General features: G+C 47.6%; 1 protein-coding gene and 1 long non-coding RNA gene across 6 annotated transcripts in view; one reads left to right on the top strand and one right to left on the bottom strand.

The window, feature by feature from the left end:
- The window catches only part of LOC125111990 (uncharacterized), a 248,545-nt gene that overhangs the window by 220,544 nt on the left and 10,951 nt on the right, over positions 1-17,050 (bottom strand). Inside the window, exon 3 of the long non-coding RNA XR_007131002.1 lies at positions 11,514-11,582. This is a non-coding gene — a long non-coding RNA (uncharacterized LOC125111990). The remainder of the gene's footprint in view (positions 1-11,513; positions 11,583-17,050) is intronic.
- The window catches only part of KIAA0040 (KIAA0040 ortholog), a 34,457-nt gene that overhangs the window by 12,869 nt on the left and 4,538 nt on the right, over positions 1-17,050 (top strand). The window contains exons 2-3 of one of the 5 annotated variants that reach the window (XR_007131001.1): positions 1,602-1,677; positions 2,807-3,097. The exons of 1 other annotated variant lie outside the window; for it this stretch is intronic. The gene's annotated coding sequence lies outside the window, so the exon portion shown is untranslated. Of the gene's footprint in view, positions 1-1,601; positions 1,678-2,806; positions 3,098-12,282; positions 12,439-12,458; positions 12,763-17,050 lie in introns of those variants that run through there. 3 more of the 5 variants (XM_047754213.1, XM_047754211.1, XM_047754215.1) reach the window with 3 other exon arrangements.

The following is a 17,050-nucleotide window of genomic DNA, read 5'->3' as shown; positions in this document are numbered from 1 at the left end:
AGCTTCCCTTCTCCCACTGGAATGTCCAACCTTCCATGGGATAACACCCAGCACAGGGCCTTGAACGACCTCAATCTCCTCCATGCACTCTCTGCTTTAAAACCTAAGCCTGGAGTTCCCATCGTGGCGCAGTGGTTAACGAATCCGACTAGGAACCATGAGGTTGTAGGTTCGATCCCTGGCCTTGCTCAGTGGGTTAAGGGTCCAGCGTTCCCGAGAGCTGTGGTGTAGGTCACAGACGCGGCTCAGATCCCACACTGCTGTGGCTCTGGCGTAGGCCGGTGGGTACAGCTCCAATTCAACCCCTAGCCTGGGAACTTCCATATGCCACGGGAGTGGCTCAAGAAAAGGCAAAAAGACAAAAAAAAAAAAAAAAAAACGCCTAAGCCAACACCAGTCTCTCTCCTTTCTAATGGTGCATGCATTTTGATATTTACCTTAGCCTTTAGTTGCTATTATTGTGCTTGTGTGAATATTTAACGGTGCAGGGCATTATCAATTATAAGAATCTCATGTATATATTATCTGACTTTCACAACAACATGGATGGTGAGCAGAGTCAGTAGGATTATTATCTTCCCATCTGAGAGGGGGGAAACCTGAGGCCTGGGGACTCAGGGACTTTGCCTGTCACCTGGCTGGATGTACTGTGTTCTAGATTTCATTAAGAAACTCTCCTAAGATGGGAACTAGATCATATGCTTCTTTTTTTCCCTCAGCATGATGGTGATCACACAGCAGATACTAACAAACATTTCTTGAAATGCAATCCATATGCAACTACTAAAAAATAATTCCAATGGCATATTTCATTGATGCAAATCATTGCTGTTAATACTTTAGTCTCTTCGTGTATAAAGAACAGTATGCTTGCAGCATTATTTTTATTATAGGGACCCAGTAAACAACCTAAGGGAGGCTCTCACACGTTCTATACAATCCTCCCCACCCCCACCCCACCACCAGGAGTCAATCAGAGGACAGGTACCACTCCCTCTGCTCACCCCAAGCAGCATGGCCCCACCGCCTCCTGGTGAAAGATGGAATGTGCTTATCAGAACTTGCCCAGCAGGGTGGACATGCTCAGCTAGCCCTTGGAAATCTGAGGTCATCTGGGCACAGGGAGGGTCCAGGCTGCCCGGCACCACTGCACAGCCAGGCCAAGGAGCCACCCAGGTGAGGGTGGGGCAGGGCCGGGATGGGGTCCATCCACCCATCCGAGATTGGAGGTAGGAAGACCTCCAGCATGCGACCCAATTTCCTAAGAATTCCAGGCCCCTCTGACTACCTGGCAGAACTGAGGAGTGATGTTTGTGGCCATGTCCCTGTATCTACCTGGAATAATACCAATTATGACTCTAGTCATCTGTACAGCTCCTAATAGCCTAATGACCTTCATATGTGCTATCTGCTTTGACACAGGACCCTCCCACCAGGCAGGCACTCACTTCCAGTTGGTTGTTGACTTTGGAAAGTGCATGCATGTGGTCAAACCTTCAAAATGGTACCAAAGGTCTGCGAGAAAAACCAGCCTCCCTCCCAGCTCTGCCCCCACTGTCCTCCCACACAGGCAACCCATGCTTTCTTGTGTCTCTTCCCAGATTTCCTCCCATTTTGAAACTGACACCCCAGACAACAGAGTGACCTTCCCAAGGACACATGCTGAATAAGTCACAGGTAAGAAACAGAGCTGGTTTCTCACATCACTATGAACTACCCCCGTGCTCCCAGACTAATGTTTAGCCAAGAATTCAGCTCCTATGAAAACCTACAAGGCTGTAAACAAAACCAGATAACTGTCAAAGTCAGAATTGGAGGCCTGGAGCCCCACAGCTGCCCACTGAGGAGCAGGGCTGACCACCCCTCTCAGGGCGCTGCAACGGCACTCCAGCCCCTTCTCTGGCTGCTGCAGGCCAACTCCCATCTCTAGGACCCTCTCCTGCCTTCCACTGAGCAGGGGTGGGACCACACATCCTGACCGTTTTGCTCTATCAAAATGTTCCCACCCAATGTCCTGTTCCTTCAAAACTCTGATACTTTGGGGGTTGGTCTGATTTTTTTTTAAAAAATGTATTCTGGGCTGCTAATGAGAGATAAAGCTTAAGGCTGGTGCAAAGCCTGCAGGTGGTCCAGGCCAGAGGCCATGTGTGGAGAACTGGGAGACAAGGACAGAGTGCTCTGACCTCTCCCACCATCCCCACCACCTCCCAGTGGCTCCATGTGCTTTTCAGAGGAAGCGAGTGAGTGAGTGAGTGAGTGTGTGTGTGTGTGTGTGCATGCACACACATGCATATACGTATACATCAGTACTTAGGAGGAACTCTCCTTCCCCCGCAATCCCCAGCTTAAGCAGTTTCCTCCATTCATCCTCCCAAATCATTTATGGGTAATACCTACAGCCTCCTTTGGGAAGATCACTTCAGGTGTGGAGAGGAAGCTATTTGGGACCAAAGACAGGCAAATTGAGGGCATCAGGCATGGGCTGAAGCCAGTGGCAGTTCCAGAGTTTCTCTAGATCAGGGGCTTGGGGTAATGGGTTGTTTGTACAGAAGCACCTAAAGGTGCATTTGATGAGACTGAGCAGATGTCATCTGTATCAAATAAAGAGGGTACGGAAGCCAAAAAAAGGGGGGGGGGATGCTGCTTGCCTGATTGGCTGCTCAGTATATATTTTAGCATACTCATATATGGCCCCTTTGCATTCACCAACAGTTATTTATCAAAACTTCAAAAAACAAAAACAAAAAAACAAAAAAACATACCTATGCAATATTAGGGATACTGATGTAAATGCACGTACACACAGGTAGCAAAGGTTCATCCTCCAGGACATGGACTTCTCTGCACAAGCCGCCCTCTGGGATGGAGCCTGTGGCCCAAAGTCTGGCGAACCTGAAATACTCCACGCTGTGCATTCCACAGGGGTGACTTGTGATTGGAATGAGAACATTTCAGCTCACTCCCTCTGTGACTTGGCCTTTATCTTTTGAGCCCTAATATTACATTAAGGTAGCTTCTGGCTTTTAATTGCCCTGAACTTTTGTTAACATTAAATGAAGGAAGGAAATGGAAAGGAAAATAAAACCGTATCTGTATTGCTTTTGAGTTGGATAATTGTATATTTTTGCCACCTCATTAGTTTTCAACTATTCCAGCCTACAAACCTCTCCCCTGCCACCACCGAGGAAAATAAATCAGTCATTCCTTTATTGCTGCAAAGTCCGCCAAGCTCTAGGTTCTCTTCTCTAATATTAAAGAGGATGATGCCACTTTAAATTCAGAGTCTATTTTTTAATTACCACCTGTGGGAGACCCTGACTCACACAAGTGCTTGGTTGTCTTCTTGCCTTTCCAAAAAACACACCTTCCCTCCAAGCGGATGTGACATTTGAAGACTTAAACATCAGTTACTGGAGGCAGTCACAGAGTCTCCCCTTTATTTGGGGAACAGAGACGGCCCTGCCCATCCCCAACGGCTTCTAACTCAAAGATGACCTCAGAGCCTCAGCTCACACTTTCCAAAAATAAAACTTTACCTCGGCGCTTTACCACACCCACAAAAATTGGCTCCAAAATGTTTTACCAAATAGTTTTGAGGAGTACAAATGAGAACAGCATAACCCAGGTATGTCACTGTAACCATGGCTACAGGTTTTATTAGCACTAATACCAGGATGTGGTCAGATCAGATATACACAGACGGCAAACACAAACCTGAGTGGTGTCAGCATGTGCGCCGTAAATTCTCCAAATTGGAAACGTAGCTCTTAATGACTATGATTCATAAAGGACCTTGGGCTGGTGGTGGCGGCAGGAGGGGGCGGGCAGAGTGAGGAAGGGAAGTACGGGGAGGGTGGAGGGTTGCATGGGTAAGAGAAGCTCAGGATTCTAATTTTAGCTGTAATCGAGCTTTTTAATACAGTCCTCTAACATGCCACTACCTTGCATTTAGATTGCGATTTCCCTTCTCAGTGTTCTTTTGCGTGTCTAGTCTGTTCTTCACAGCAATCTTGAGAGAGATCAGAGATGGCTAATAGCCTCATTTCTCAGATGAGAAAAGGGCTCAGAAAGCTTAACTGATTTGCCCAAGAACAGAGGCTTGGAAGACAACTGAACCGGCACTAGAACTGGGTCTTCTTAATATTCTTTTTACTGCACCCCTCTGCCAGCCTTTTGTATTCTGCTGGGGACATTTGATATGGATTAATTCCTCTTGCAAACAACCCTCATCCTTATCATTTGTCTGATTAGCCAGAGACCAGGATCAGTCCATCAGACTGGAAAGTCAGCCCTGCCTTTTGCCTTTTGTCCTCACCTCTTTTTCCGGCCCCCTGCCTGGCTCTCCCCTACACATGACAGCACAAAGAACAGGTAATATAGTTCCAGTTCTGGAGGGAGCGTGTGGTCCAGGGGCTGCAAGCTTAACCTGCCTCCAGAGACCAGGTAGGTGTCAGGACTGGGTGAAGCAGGCAGGGTGGGCACTGGAGTCCAGGTTAGGGAACATCGGTCCTTCTTAAACCCCAGCAGACTGTGGCTGAGTGGGAGGTGAGTGTGGCCAAATTTCAGGATGAGCTAAAGACAGAATTTTATATGAAATCATAGGAGGAAAAAAATAAAATAGAAGTGCCCTTGGGTTGGATATAGTTCCTGGGCTGCCAGTGAGCACTGTAAGTTTTATGCCTTTGGGTCCCCAATGCCCGCTGTCATAGGCGATACTATATCACACTTCTCTTAAGGTTTTGGTCCTATTAAAATATATATGTGTATGTGAGCTTCTTGAGGTCACAGTAGGTGTCTTAATTCATCAGCAGTGTGTCCATAGGGTGTGGCACACATGACTGGCTTTCAGACGCCTGATGGATGAATGATCAGGGAACACCCCTTCATCCTGGAAGGATCCAGAGACTGAGGTCCTCAGCACCCTGAAAACAGAGGCAGCAGAGTACATGGGTACAGCAGGATCTTCACACTTTAGTACCTCCACGGCCTTGGGCAAATCACTTAGGTCTCTAATAGCCTCAGTTTCTTCCCCCACATAATGGGTATTAAAAGACCCACCTCCCAAGGTGTTGAAGAGGCCACGTCTGTAGAGCCTTGATTCCCACTCCCAGAGTTGCACCCTTGGTAAGAACACAGCAAATGGTGGCTTTTTGATTCATCAGATCGTTCCCTGTTTCTGTGAAAGGTGATAAGACCCTCTGCTTTGAGGCTTTGGCCCCCTGAGGTATCTATGTCCATAGAGGCCAGTCCAAGGAAAACAAGTGAGCATTCCAGCTGAAATGAAGAGGAGAAAGTTGATGGTGATGGGCAAAACAAGGCATCCCTAAGAAACTAGATCTTGAAGGTCAGGAGGGCTTTAAAGAGGGGCTGAAGCTGGAAACAAAGTTAGCAAGACAGCGGGGGCCAGACACATGCATCTGCTCTGAGTCCCAACATCGGTTGGTTGACTCAGTCTTTAAACCAGTTCACAGAAAAAGTGATCAGACGCTGCTTGGAACAAATTCATTCTGTAATGAATGGATGTGTTTGCCTTTCACACGACAGGAGTAGCATAATAGTAAATATCGTGCTATCAGGTTTTCAAGGCGATTTTAAGACAACCACTATGTGAAATGCACTTGGGCTACATGCTTTACACACATTATCTTTATACTATTATCCACTCGCTAACCCACTCATTCATTCATTCATTCAACAAAGACCTATTTCCAGCCCCCTTTCTGCCAGGTACTGTGCTCAGAATAAAGGATAAAATGAAGTAGCACAGTGGAAAAAACACCTTGCCCTCTGAGAAATGCACTCATATCTCTGCTTACAGGAAAGAAAACTAAACTCAAAGTGCTTAAGTGAATGCCTGCACTCCACACCGGTGTTGGTAAAGGAGGCAAAATGCTTGACTGTGTGTTTTCTGGTTTAGGAGAAGAAAAATTAGGAAGTTTCCTTGATGATCTAGGAATATAAACATGAGGACGTGTGTGTCTTGCAAACAGGCTGGGATATTGTGTTGAATCACATGTAACAGGACTGGAATTTTCAGAATATCAGAGAGACACGATTTTTAGTGTTAAATCCCTAAGCACGGCTGAAAACGACTAATGATTGTCAGAGTCTATGACACGGACCCTTTGCAGACAATGTAATTAGGGTTGAGAAGAGAGAAAAGGAAAGAGGGAGGGAGAAACAGGGAAGGAGAATAAGGTGGCTAGAGATTTTAGGCCTCCTGTAACAGAAATTCAGAGAAAGCTCAGATGAAAATCGTTTTAAACTCTTCTCTTTGTTCTTAAATTATTCTCTAATTATTTTTCTCGTATCATCTTTGACTGGGGAGAAGGTATCTTTTTCTTCCCCTGTCTTTTCCTAGCATAGCCTAATTAATACTAGATTGATTGAAAGATTGACTCATTTGAACCTCGAGTGAAATGGAGCTTTTTCATTTTCTTTTCTGCTGAACCTGAAATAGAGCATATAGTAATTAGGAAAGGATCCCTTGTTATCAGAAAGTCCCAGCCACAATGAGCTCTTTGTAACTGAGCGAAAGCAAGGTAGATGATTATTTCAGAGCTGATAAAGCACACTCCTTGTTCCCTTCTGCTTTCAGTGATATGGGAGTTCCTTGATCATTATTTCCTCCTTAAGTGAGTTATTTGGCTGGAGGACATCTGGATGGTGGGCTAAGTGGTGGGTAATTGTCATCTAAGTCTGGCCACAGACGTGACTGATGGCCTCTTCGATGTCTTTCATTGCCCCTGCTCTCTCCTCAATGATCTAGGTTGGCTCGTTTACATTACTTTTTTTTTGTCTTTTTTTGTTGTTGTTGTTGTCGTTGTTGTTGTTGCTATTTCTTGGAGCGGCATATGGAGGTTCCCAGGCTAGGGGTCCAATCGGAGCTGTAGCCACCGGCCTATGCCAGAGCCACAGCAATGCGGGATCCGAGCAGCGTCTGCAACCTACACCACAGCTCACGGCAACGCCGGATCATTAACCCACTGAGCAAGCACAGGGACCGAACCCGCAACCTCATGGTTCCTAGTCGGATTCGTTAACCACTGCGCCACGAAGGGAACTCCTACATTACATTTTTTAGGCTTTCTCTTCTTTCAGGACCCTCCGGTTCACTGGCATGACTTCATTCATTCAGGAACATGCCCAACTCTGGACATCCAAACAGAGTAAGACAGGCTAGGGCCCTGTTCTCATTGGCTCATCTTCCAGAGTAGGGAGACGGTCCACAAATGCGTACCTTGAAGTGACAAGAGCATCATGTGTGAATGAGAAGTTTCAGAGGGGGAAGAACTACAAAGGCGATGAGACAGGATGGTGTGGTAGTGGTTGACTGGGAGCTGGGCTTCTTAGATGACTCGGTTAAGAAAGGCTCCTGTTAAGGTAACGTTTGAGGTTAGCAGTGAGTAGAAGTGCCTTTGAGCCCAGCTCTGCAAGTTATGAAGCAGACGGTCATGCCGGGACCTAAGAGAAGATGTACTAAAGGGACAAAGAAGGACCTGAGGGGTGGACAGCTCTGACACCGGTGTGTCCAGGCCAGGTGAGTGAGAAGGGAGTGGAGGGTGAGATTAGAGAAGGAGGCAGGGCTGGCTTGTGGAGGCACCTGTTGGGGATGGCAGGGAGTTCAGACACCACTCCACAGGCGTGGGGAAGCCATGCGGGGAGCCATGGTGAGTGGAGGGGCAGTGGGTGGGGGTGCCAGGATCTGGCTCTAGTGGAGAGAAGAGTAGAACCAGAGAGACTGGTTAGAAAGCTGCTGCCATAATCCAGGTGACGGGTGATGGTGCCCTAGCCACGAAATGGAGAGAAGTAGCTAGATTCTGAATATACTTGAGGCAATGGGACAGCTGAGGGGTTGCAGGTGGCATGAAGCAAGAAGGGAATATGTGACAAAGGCTACTGTGACAAGGTGCCCCAGGCTGGGTAGCTTAAACAACATCCGTGCAGTGGCTCACAGTTCTGGAGGCCAGGAATCAAGGCGTTGGCAGGGTTGGTTCCTTCTGAAAGCTGGGAAAAAAAGATCTGGTCCAGGTCCCTCTCCTTGGGTGTCAGTGGCCATCTTCTCTAAATGGCTCTTCCCATTGTCTTCCCCTTGTGCAAGTCGACCACTCTGTCCAAATTTCTCCTTTTCATAAGGACACCAGTCAAACTGAATCATGGACCCACTTGACTCCAGTAGGACCTCATCTTAATGAATTACATCTGCAGAAACGCTGTGTCCAACTAAGGTCATACTTTGAGATGGGGCTTAGGACTTCAACATATAAATATATCATAAGTAGATACATATATGATTCTTTGTGCTCTTCTGTATCCTTCTAATTTTTTTCAAAGAAAACAAGTAACTACAATGTAGTCAGACAAGGGTGGTGGTAGGTGATTAACTCCGTGAAAGCTCAGAGGGGAAAGAAATCCATTTGGGGAGGTTTGTGGGCTGAGAACTGACATAAGAAGCTTGAAGGACTAGGGGTTCCCCCATGAAGACACTGAGGGAAGAGGCGAGAACATCCCAGGGCAAGCAGAACAGCACGTGCCAAGCACAGCAGTGTGGGGGAGCAGGGATGCTGGGAAGATGTAAGGAAACGTGGCAACAAGGGGTGTGATGTAGGTGAGGCTGGGATGGGAGCCGGGACCACCAGCCCACAAGCTGTCTGTGCTCCATGCTAAAGACTTGAGATTATCACACAAGTGATGAAGAGCCAAAGATGGGCTGAGCAGGGAACATGACCCCATTTGGATTTTAGAAAATGAACTGAAGGAAGGAAAACCTAGAGACCAATCTGAGGTCAGGCTTGGACAAATGCAATGACAAGGCGGGTGAAGAGGGGGGCGCCTGGGCTTCTCGGAATCCTTTCTTTGCCTCTCCATCCTCTGCCCTCCATGCTCCCACCCCCAGAGCCAGCTGGCTTGAACCCTGCTTCACCTTCGCCGCTCTGTGCTCCAGCCCCACTGGCCTGGCTGTCTCTTAGACTATGCCAGCTCTCTCCCATACCCAGGCCTTCGCCCTGCTGTTCCTGGCACCTGTGCACAGCTGGACCCTTGTTGTCCCTCAGGCCTCAGTTCAGAGCCACCTCCTCAGAGGCCATGCTGACTCTTGCCTTTATAGCGCCAAAAGCCTATCTCGGTTTCTGTGTTTGTGCACCTGTTTATTATTCACTTCTCCCTGGGGAAAGTGAGTAGCTGCACAGTACCTGCGTCATTCAGGACGACAGCCGCGTGCCTGGGAAGGAGCTGACACACACGAGGGGCTCATTCAATGAGTTGGCAGAAGGAAAGAAGGGAGACAGGGAGGAAACGAAAGGACGGTTGGTGGGGCCGGGGGAAACAAAGTGTGTCCCCCTCTGACCAATGGGGTGAGAACCGTGGAGAGAGGGTGAAGACGCCGTATCCAGACCCTCAGAGTACATGTTTTAATTCTGAAATGGTTGCTTTGAAAAAAGGCTGATCAGTGGCATGGAGCAAGAAGCTCCTTCCTACAGGAACACCAGAGAAAGGAGGGAAAAATACCTTTGAAAGGAGACCTAAAAAAAAAAGTCAAGATTCTCCCAGAACCATCCCAAACTCTACAAAAGGCAAAATCATCATTAGCTCAGCAGTTGAGGATGTTTCTTTGGCCGGCCTGTGAGTTTAGGGTCAAATAATAAGGGCATACCTCTGTCGCCAGGCATGGCTCCAAGAGGCTCGGCATCTCCCGACTCACCAAGTTTTCACAACAGCTCTATTTTACAAATGAGGAAAGGGAGCTGCCCAGAGAGAGAGGTCAGGTGTCCTGCCCAAGGGGACAGACCTAGTGAGGAGCAGTCAGGATTCGAACACAGGACATTTGGTCCCACAACCAGCACTCTCCAGCTTTCCGTCACCTGGGTCAGTCAGGATGGGCTGACTGCTATAGCAAATAACCCTTAAATCTCTGTGGCTTCCCCCAGCAAAGGTTTCCTTCTCATTCGCCCACTGTTCACTGAGGCCAGCGAGGTGCTCTGTGGGCTGTCATTCAGGAACAGTTTCCTGGGCCCTTTGCATCTGGCCAGCCAGCGAGCAGGCAGAGTGAGCACGTGGAGGACCTTGGGGAAAATTTCAGGAGGTTTCACACTCCCTTGGCCAGAACTCAGTCCCAGTGCCCCAAGACGGAAGGGGGCTAAGAGGGGTAAACCAGGCTGTGCCCAGGATGAGGATGTGGTGGGCATCTTGCCAAGTGCTGCCTCAGTGCCTACTTTGAAGGACTTCTGCAGGAGAGACCTGGCAGGAGGGGCTCCTGGGAGTCAGAAAACCCTAGCTCCTGCCCTGACTCCGCCAGCTGTCAACTGGGTGACTTCTCGTAAGTCACGGCCTCTTTTGGTCCCAGATTCCTTATCAATAAAGTGAGGGAACCCAACCACATGACCCACCTCTGGATTCTTCCAATTCAGGATGTCTAAATAATAAGGTATCATTTTATTATTTTTAATAACCACGGTGCCTTGTTTCTGCATGGATGACCTAGTTGTGCTTCTATTCAAAATTGCAACCATAATTATAACATTGATTCTGAAGGGAAATACTATCTATTTTCATCTAATACTAAATATCTAGTCCCACCTCCTATATGCATACCTGGGTGGGGTGGGAGATCCAACTTTGTATTTGGACTAGTTACTTGAAGCAACTAATGAAATTGGGGAAAATACAGATATCTATTTCATCATGCCTTGAGCCAGGTTTAAGTTATAAACATAATACTCCACAAGCAGATTATTTCCTGTGATCTGACAACTTCTGCACAAAACAGTACTTACATCTATTAGGGGGCATCTGAGCATGCCAGGTTAGCCAGGTGAGAGCCGTCAAGAAAATATATGTCCAAAGCGGCAGAGTTAATAACTGCTGACTGAGGTTCCACTGCATGCCCTTGCTGCCAGAGAGCCTGGGTTTCTGAAGTGTGTGATATTATCGCAACCATGGGGATTTTGCAAGGACTGCAAGGTGGTTTTGAGAGCTGGGGCAAGGGTCAGGCAGGCAGGGTGGAGAGGTTTGGGGCTAAGTAAGATGTTTTAAACCCCCAAGAGAGATGGAGGAGGCAGGTAGGGCCTGCTGGATGAGGTTCCTAGTTTAGGAAAAAAAAAATGAAATATACCAGAGTTGGAGGCCTAAGAGGAGATGAGAGCTGCACGAGGGAGAGTAAACACAGCCCAGGGACCCTTTCTCCTGTCCTTCTCTCTGCCTGATGGCTCTCCCACCACATCCACTGGAGAACACCCAAGTCAGGCCATTTGTCCTGCCAGTCACGCCTCACCCTCGTCCCAGTGCCATTTTTCCTGAACAACCATCATCCTCCTGCTCCTGCTCTTGCCAGCCTGTTCTCTCTCAGCCCAGTGACAGTGCTCTTTATGGAACAAAGGTCTATTCTGTCCCCTCCATGCTGAAAGCCCATGCCCTTATAGCACACAGCAGCCACCGACATGGCTTAGAAGGCCCCTGGCAGTGTAGGGCCACCTGCCTTACGGGCTTCACGCCACCCCACTGTCATCCCCACTCACTGCTGCTGCGTCCAGCCACACTGTCCCTTCAGGTCCTTTGCTGGAGAAGCAAGAGGTCCAGTCGTTCATCTGAAAAAAAAAAAATGAACATGAACATATCATTTCCAGACAAAATGTGTTTCCAGACTTTCGAGGGACTGCTCTTCAGTGTATTAATAATTGAACTCACGGCTTTAAATTTAGAGACACTTCATCTGAAAAGGTATCATCAGAGAGTTGAAGAAAAACACATCTCGCGTATTACTTGAAAGTGCTTTAGATAAATTTAGTCTCTGTTTTGAGACTCTTGCAACATGCTGACCACGTGTTGGCTGTCTTTGTCATTCCAATCCTAGCGAAGCCATCCCTACCCAGCGCCTGCGCCACCTCCCTCATTGGTATCGCTTTTGCAGCATCCTGGGCTTTTCCTTCATGCACTTACTACATTATACTTCCACGCCACCTGCAGGGTTCCTTGATGAGTGTCTGCTTCCCACACTAGAATCTGAGCACTAAAGGGACAAGGATTGGATCTGCCTGGTCCTGGATACCCAGGACCCAACATGGTTCCTGGCATGTAACAGGTGCTCCATGCATGGTCTCTGAAGGAAAGACTGAGCAGACACCCTCCTGACTGGCATTTCCTTTTCATCCCTTTCCCTTCACCCTCTCCAGGCCCGCCTGCTTGCTCCTTCCCCTGGGCTGCTCCCCTGTCCTATACACAGGGCTTGACCACAGGACTTGTCCCATTGTGCTTCTGCTATTTGTGTCTCTCCTCCTTCCTGGACAGGGAGGCGCTGAGGGTCTGAAGGCACAGGACAGGCACATGTTGAGTGTTCCGTGAATACTGACTGCATTGAGCTGTGACCTCCGGGAAAGAAGTCTGGCCAAGATGCCCTGACTACCCAAGAGCAAGAAGGAACAGCCCAGGGGGCCTGGTGCTGCTGTGAGTGAAGACAGACCTCTCCCCTCCTCTCCTCACCCAGGACCCTTCCGTTCTCTCGCCTAGCACATGGCTCCGGAGCGTAGAGAGAGGGGTCATCAGGCTGACTTGCTCAGACAGCAGTTTTTGAACCGGATGATTGGGGTTTTGTTACAAATTCCTGGGCATACCCTAGACCTACCAAATCAGGGTGTCCAGGGGGTTGAACTCAGGAATCTGTATCTTTACCTCCCTTGGTGACTCTCCAGCAACCTGCCTGGCCGGAAGGCCATCCTGCCATCACCTGAGCTCTTTGAGGGAGGAGATAAAGGGCACGCATGACTCCAGGTATGGGCTCAATGGAACATTTGGGGAAAAGCCCTGGGGGAGGTCTTTGCCCCGCAGTTACGATGGCCCCCACCCAGACCCAGGAGTCTGCAGCTGCAGGAGAGGACTCTTCTAAGGTTCTGAGAGAGACCTGCACCTCCTGCCTCATCCCACCCCCTGAAAGAAGGCTAAAGCTGTAAACCACCTAGAAATCACCCTGGAGAAGGTCTCCGGGTTTCAACTGGGTTGCCACTATGATCCTTATCGTGAACATTTCTAGAAAGCATTTGCTATCCAATACTAGTCTCCAGCTTTCCATATGTACTAGTTCACCTAGAAAAACAGAAACAACAAGAGGCTGGTGCAAAGTAGAGCCAACCCCTTGTTGGGGAGCTCCAGAAGGGTACCAATGTGAGGACAGGACTCTAGAGCAGCTGAGAGCCGGGGGCCGGCACAGGGCTAGGCGCTCTCCCTCGCCTCACTCTATGAGCTCAGCAGTCCTCCAGACACCATTGGATATTCCCCCAAGTGACCCTCCTTCCCTGTGGCTGGAGGCCGGAGTCTAGACCTGGCAGCCACAGACCTGCAGACCAGCAGGGAGGTCACCTGTGAAGCCCTTTTCCTTTGAATGGGGCAGGGGTCCATGGTTCTTTGGCCATGAGGATCAGGCTTAGAGGTGAGGGATGGGAAAGAAAAGCTCAAGGTTAGAATCGGTCCATTGTGATCTGGAAATAACTCACTATTGGACAGCTTATGTTTTATAGTGTTTTGCAGTTTACAAGAGGCATTAAATAGATTGAGCTCTTAATCTTCACAACCTCATTACAAGGAAGCTTATTAGCTTCATTTTGTAACTGAAGTTTTTGGTAACTGGCTAAGGTCATGAGAGTTGACCTAGGGCTCAAACCCAGGTCTTCTGGCTCCAGGATCTCTGTTCTCCATCAACACCTCACATACCGGCAGATGGAAGCTTGTGGGAAGAAAGAATGAATGACTCTTTCCCAGATAGATACTACAGAGGATACAGAAATGGATACTGCTTGGTTTCAAGAAAACCGAAAGAAATTTTCCCCCTCTCCTCTCTACTCACACCCACCCCCACAACCACAGTCAAGGTCGGTTAGCACCTATTATTGGTTTTACAAGAATAGATGAATCATTTTTTCATACAATGTCAACGATACTTGAGAGCCAACAAAAGGATGGGGCCTCCCAGAGTGTATTTCTAAGGCCCACAGTGTGGCTTCTTTTGCAAAAGCATTCCATAGAAGCTCTAACTTTTAATTCATGCCACCAAGGAGATATTTGATTGTTTCCTGGAAATGCTAATAATGCAAAGCTCATAAATACTAATGAAACACTATAGATTAGCCGAGCTCAGCAAGTAACCTGGGGGGGGGGGGGCTAGAAGAGAATTCTTAGATTAAAAAATATAAAGAATATCTTTTAATCAAATTTTCCCCAGACAGGGTTCCCAAATGTTAATGAATCTCTCTCTGCTGTATGGAGAGTAGAATCAAATAATCACCTTTAGGGATCCAGAAGTGAATTATTGACTTAGCTTTAGCTTAAAAAGACATCTGTTTATTCAAAGGCCATTTTAGATGCCATGGGATGGACAAGTTTGAAACAAAGGTTGGGAGGGGTGGAGGGGCCTGAAACATTGAAATAAAAACATAATTCAAATGCATGCGCTTATTTCATCCAACTAAGCAACCTAACTTGGAACTTGCTTCTTATATTTGCCTATTGACATAATGCCTCAAGGATAATAAATCCTCTGGAATGTACGAGGCTCCATGATATCAGAAACTGTATCTTTGTCATTCACTCCTGAATCCTCAAAACCTAACACGGTGTGGGGCACATATTAGGTGCTCAATAAACATTTGCTCAATGGATGATGTGCTCTCTTAAAACATTTTCCAGAGCTTTTCACCTCCTGTTATCTTTTCCTGAAGGGCAGATGTGATCACAACATCCTCCAGTTTGAAAGCCTTCCAAATAAACACACACCCTATCCATCTTGGCGATGACCTACAGCCCGTCCCTCTCCCCCCTGAGCTCCAAGCTCACCAGAAGGCCCCCTCCTCTTCTGTCAACATTCTAGAAGTTTCTCTGCCTGGAATCTTGGAGCATCCTTTGCATACACGTTTCTCTGTCCAGAACCTCCTCTTCTCTCAAGGTGCCCTACTTTCACGAACACTGCCCTGATAATCTCCAAGGACTTGATGCCCTTCTCTCTCCCTGGCTGAACCCAAGAGTGGGCCCTGATTCACATATGCTCCCCAGAGGCCAGCCTGACCCCTGGCACAGGACAGTTTGTCAGCAGTGTCATTTGTTGTGGTCTAATTTGTATCACAGAGATGCCGTGCGAGGAGCATTTGGTCACCTAGAAGTTTATGTGTAGGGTCAAGTTAGGAAAAAGCAACCAAAATCTTCCCACAACAGAGCAGGGAACCTGTGAAAGGCTTACCCCTTGGGGATCTGATGTCAAACTTCCCAGAATCCACAAGGCCAGCTCTGCCACTCACTGACTGTGTGGTCTGGGCCCCCGTCTCCTCCACTGTAGGATGGGGGAGGGGAGAAGTAACTGTACCTTCTTCCCAAGGTTCTAGTGAAGAATAAATGAGTCCATGTGAAAAGCAGCTACATCAGTGCCTGGTATATAATAAGTGCCATCTTATAGCTTGATATCAGACTCCTGGGGCCAAATGGTACAGCGGCAGGTGCCTATTTATACAATTGCGCAAATGTATAAATAGTGTTAGGGGGATGGATTCCCATACGTGCAGACCAGAACGAGATCAGGTGGGGCCTGGCTGGTCACACAGGCACTGGGTACATGGGACAATTATAGAGTGTGTTATCCAAGGAATCAGACCTCCAAGGACAACCGCTGGGACACCATGTATAACACACCATCCAGGTGTGTAACACACATTTATGTTCCAGTGCCAGGCAACCCAGTGAAGCCTGGACTCAAAATGATTCTGGACCCAGGTCCCCCAGTGCTTTCCTCCATTCACAATGCCCGCCCTGCTGCTCATTTACAAGTTATAATGCAGATGAAGGTGATTTAGAAAAGAACTAAGTGGAATATGAATATTTTAATGTTTTTTTTCCATTCTAGTTGGTTTACAGTGTTCTGTCAATTTTCTACTATTCAGCAGAGTGACACAGTCACACATGTATATATTCTTTTTCTCACATTATTCTCCGTCATGTTCCATCACAAGTGACTAGATATAGCTCCCTGGGCTATACAGCAGAACCTCATTGCTTATCCACTCCAAATGCAATAGTTTGCATGTATTAACCCCAAGCTCCCAGTCCATCCCACTCCCTCCCCCTTCCCCCTTGGCAACCACAAGTCTGTTCTCCAAGTCCATGGGTTTATTTCCTGTGGCAAATTTCATGTGTGCCATATATTAGATTCCAGATATAAGTGATATCATATGGTATTTGTCTTTCTCTTTCCGACTTACTTCACTTAGTATGAGAATCTCTAGGTCCATCCATGTTGCTGGCATTATTTTATTCTTTTTATGGCTGAGTAGTATGCCATTGTGTATATGTACATCTTCTTAATCCATTCATCTGTCAATGGACATTTAGGTTGTTTCCATGTCTTGGCTATTGTGAATAGTGGTGCAATGAGCATGCGGGTGCATGTGTCTTTTTCAAGAAAAGTTTTGTCTGGATATATGCCCAGGAGTGGGATTGCTGGGTCATATGGTTGTCTATACTTAGTTTTCTGAGGTACCTCCATACTGTTTTCCACAGTGGTTGTACCAATTTACATTCCCACCAATAGTGAAGGAGGGTACCCTTTTCTCCAGCATTTATTTGTTGACTTGTTAATGATGGCCGTGGAATACGGATATAATGTCACCATTCTTAGTCCTCCTGCTTGCCCAGCAGCCTTGAGAGAGCACAGGGCCCACTGTTCAGGGGTCTGGGCATTCATCACAGCTCTGTATATTCTCAGACCTGTCCCCTCACCACTCTGAGCCTCAGATCTTCATCTTCAGGTGAGAAAGTTAGGATGATTTCTAAGGTCTCCAGCCTGAAATCAGTGACGCGTTGATCTTTGGTTCCCAGGCAATGTCTTACGCCAAGAGGTCTCTTAAATTTCTTTGAATCACGCCTGTCCCTCGAGTCTTATTTAGACCTGTGGGTTCCAGAACTAAAGGCTCCTCTCAGACCTTAGACTTGACAGCTGAGGCCTAAGAGCTGTGTGGAGAATTGGAGAAGGAAGAGGGACCCCTCTGGAAAAGCAACCAGAATTGTGCCGGCTCAGGCTAAG

Source organism: Phacochoerus africanus, chromosome 11 (assembly GCF_016906955.1).
Source record: "Phacochoerus africanus isolate WHEZ1 chromosome 11, ROS_Pafr_v1, whole genome shotgun sequence".
NCBI classification, from domain to species: domain Eukaryota; kingdom Metazoa; phylum Chordata; class Mammalia; order Artiodactyla; family Suidae; genus Phacochoerus; species Phacochoerus africanus.
The sequence above is the reverse complement of the archived record's forward strand: the minus strand, read 5'-3'. Positions and strand labels throughout refer to the sequence as shown.